Source organism: Coffea arabica, chromosome 5c (genome assembly GCF_036785885.1).
Source record: "Coffea arabica cultivar ET-39 chromosome 5c, Coffea Arabica ET-39 HiFi, whole genome shotgun sequence".
NCBI lineage: Eukaryota > Viridiplantae > Streptophyta > Magnoliopsida > Gentianales > Rubiaceae > Coffea > Coffea arabica.
The window spans coordinates 9,893,184-9,897,071 of NC_092319.1; the positions used below are offsets into that span (position 1 = coordinate 9,893,184).

Genomic DNA, 3,888 nt, shown 5'->3' on the forward strand with positions numbered 1-3,888 from the left:
ATCGGAAATGAGATTTTGAAAACTTTTCATTTCCTTTTGATATTGATAGTCTGTTTTAAACCCGATTTCATTAAGGATACAAGTTTCCTTTGTGACTTTAAATCCTCACTTTTGAATCTTGAATTTCAATAGAGTGAAGCTCTTTTAAGCCGATGTCTTAAGTGTTAAACGGATATACTTTCGTCCTTATTTGATAGTGGTTGTGTGAATTGGTGAGTGATAGTTAATCATTATTTCTTCAGGCGCTCAAGAGGATCTTGAAGAGAATCTCGGAGCGGACCACTAAAGATCTTATTTTGCGCTTACTCATTAGTTTTGAATTGGTGAGTGTCCAGTGCATGAATAGTTGTCAATTATGTGAATTGCTTCTTATTGATTAAGTGATTTACAATTGTCGAGTCGAGTATGTACTTTATCGCACTCGTTCTCTTTTAATTGATTATATAATTGAATTGCTCATAGTTGAATTTATAATTGTGGTTGAATATGCCGAGTGGAGTGAATCTCATCGGCTTATAATTGTATATGTCGATTGGAGTGAATCTCATCGACTTATATTTATAATAGTAGGGGACACCCAAACTCATCGGTCGACCTTGAGACTCGAGCTGGCATGGGCTTGGTCGAGAAGCTTGGTGAGCCATGAGAAAAATTCATAAGTTTAATCAATTTGAGAGATCTCGCTTGGCATACTCGAGTAGTATCGCCTTTTATATCTGAAGAGCGGGTCTGGGACAGGGGGTGTAACGATGAACGGGAATTGTGAAGTAAGCAGAGTTCTACGGACTTAATAACTACCCGGTTGACGGAGTGTCATCACGTGGAGGTATTAGATTGAGTTTCGGCAAAACCAGTGGAATTTAGCTCCTGAGAGCTCCAGTATCCTTAAATTGTTTCTGCTTACTTTTCCTACTTGAAATGTTAATTGCTTAAACTTTACAGTTTTACTTACTGTATAAATGTTATTGTTACTTGAATTATGTGTTTGCATGTGTGTTTCTTGGCCTCACTGAGCGTTCGCTCACCCCATTAGTTTTGTTTTCCTTAACAGGAGATCGGAATGGAAAGAATTTTGGAGAAGATGGTTTGATTACTTTTGATTAGTATTTTTGGGATGTAATTGATTAGCCAACTTGTAGTAGTTGTATTTTGGGGAAAGTTGATGAACTTTGATAACTTATGATGTAAGATTTGAATATTTATTTAAGAAAAACGACTTTTCTTTACTTCGACTTTTATTATTGGTTGTTATCCTTTAAGTTTGAATTAAACTTGTATCGAGTCCTGGCGAAAACTAGCCAGGCGTTCCAAGGATACCCTTGGATTCTCCCTAGGGAGAAGTGGGGGCGTCATATTTCCTCCCACTTATTTTTCCTTTTAACTTTTTATTGAAGGTTTCATTAATTCTTGTGTTCTTCAAATTTTTTAAGGCTAACCTGGCTTGAGCCAAAATGGCTCATTGGTTTGAACAATTACTTACTGAGTTGGACAAGGCAATCAAACGGGGCACCGAACTTGACAGCCTGCTCATAGGGAGATCTCAGCCTCCACAGAAAAGATTTTCAAGTTGGAAGCTGCTCTAGATTAGAATAGGGCTAAGCTGCCTCTCTCTAGTCAATTTGGATGTGGCAAAGAAGAAAACCAAGGAGCTTTAGGTGAAATATGCAATTAAACTTGTTAATACATCGCAAAAGGGAGCCAAGAAGGCCATTTGGAACTTCCTCTAGTTAGAGTAGTTCAACAATGACCTAGCCAAGCTCAACAGCTTGGTACTAAAATTTAGGTATGCCTAAGCACTCTAGGTAGATTAGTCCATGAATTTCCCTGGTTTTGTTCTATCCATCTTCCTAGAGTACAACCCTAGTGTCGACAAGATAATCAACTAGTTCATAGAGGGATACAAGATAGAAGAATTCCTTGATAATCCCGACATGACCTTAGATTACTTAGTGGAACAGGACTTTGAGAAGGGAGGTAGAAAGTGTAGACACCAAATTTTTGTCAATTTTTAATGTTTTCTCAAATTTTTTCTGTTTTATGAGTTATTTATTATCTTGCATTTTTATGTGCATTTTCTTATTTTTGCAGGTTTGTTTTAGGAAAACAAAAAAAAAAACAACAAAAAAAAAAGAAAATCAAGAAATCAAGAATCTTCTCCTAATTATTTCTCTTTCACCAAATGTACTATTAACCTATTTCTACACTCCATCCTTATTAACATTTCTTCTCATTTTGGTAAAAAATTCATCATTTTAGCCCAGGCACCTTTCTTTTCATAAGGGGAGAAGGCCATCATTTTGCTTACCCACACACTCCACTCTCGACTCCCTGTCTATCTTTTCTCTCAATAGGTAAGAACTAAAAAATTCCATCTAAACCTTTGGAGCTCTCTCTGCTCCCTCTCTTTCTCCCAACACACTCACACAAAACATCAAAAAAGGGGAGGGGCAGCCACCGATTGGACAGAAAAGCTTGAAATCTTCTCAAAACTTTAGTCAAGGAACTACAACCCTCATTAAGGTTTTTTTTTTGCCTTTTTTCGGCTTTTTTTTCTTAATTAATTAGATTAAATGCATGTTTTGCTACCTATTTGTCTCTTTCTTTCACTGATGTTGTTGTTATGTGGTGTTGTTGAAGTTTTTGGGATAAGCCATGCACAAAATTAAGAAAAAAGAAACGGGCCTATGAATGCATGTCAAGTGTTTGTGAAAATGCCAAAATAAAAATAAATCAAATTAGTGAATCTTTTGTGCTTATTTTTTGTCAACAATAGATGACCTAAAGCTAGTAAAGGTCTGAAAATGTTTGGTTATCTAAAATTTTTGGAGTTTTGAGCTTTAAAGGCATTGAATTATTTTTCTTCATTTAGGGGCTGTTTTGCTTTATTTTAGCCCTTTTATGTTGTTTTCTTGTCAAATTAAAATCGTAGTTGTATTGTAGAAGTTGCAAGGAGTGTTATAGTATAATTTTATGATTTTTGGTGAAAGATATGGTGATTTGAAAAAATAAAAACTGGACTGACTTTTGCTATTTTGTCCACTTTCAGGTCATTTTTTGTAAAAACTAATTTGAAAAATGGATTCTACGCGAAAAATCGAGTGAGGGGTTGAATTTTGGTAATTTTTCATAACCGGAGAGGTCGCCGGCGAACGGCGGGGGCGACGGTCCACTGGTGGCGGCGGTGCCGGCGGCTGCCATGGCCACTAGTTGAAGAAGCTTCAGCTGGTCAGGGAAGAAGAAGAAGAAATGGAAGGGGAAGAAGAAGAAAGAAAAGAAAAGAAAGAAAGAAAAGAAAAAGAAGAAAAAGAATTGGGCTGATGTTTGTTTTTGTTTTTTTGGTGAGCTTGTGTTTATTTTTTGTTGCGTTTTGAGAATGGGTTTTGATTTATTTCTTTTGGGCTTCAATTGGGTTAGAAGGTCAGAGCCCGTGCATTTTTTTCGGGCTTTAGTGATAAAAGGATAGGCTAGACTGCTTTTTCTTTTGAGTTTCAGTTGGGCTTAGGTAGTATCTGACCCAAGCAAAAAATAAAAGAAAGGCCTGACGGCCTTTTTTCTTGCCCAAATCAGAAACCAAAGCTTTCACTTTAGCTCCTGATCTTTGAAGTAGTTTTAGTGTGGCTCAGAACATTTTAAATTTCTTTCACTTTGGTCCTTAAAATAATTGCACTTTGACCCCCTAAACTTTTATCATTTATTTAATTTTGACCCTTAAACTTTGGAAAATTTATATTTTTGACCCTAAAAGTTTTTCACTTTTTGTAATTTAGTCCCTAATGAATTTTGACTCTTTTTATTATGATTGTTTCTTTTCTTTAATAGTTAGTTGTGTTACTTTTGAATATATTTAACTTGTAATTTTTAGATGTTCTTAAGTTTCTTTATATTTGA

At 35.6% G+C, this 3,888-nt stretch overlaps 1 long non-coding RNA gene across 1 annotated transcript; it reads left to right on the plus strand.

Moving 5' to 3' along the window:
- The first annotated feature begins 2,251 nt into the window (after window positions 1-2,251).
- On the plus strand, window positions 2,252-3,609 carry LOC140007428 (uncharacterized). The gene is made up of 2 exons (XR_011814738.1): window positions 2,252-2,520; window positions 3,047-3,609. It is a non-coding gene; the product is annotated as an uncharacterized lncRNA (long non-coding RNA).
- The last annotated feature ends 279 nt before the right edge of the window (window positions 3,610-3,888 follow it).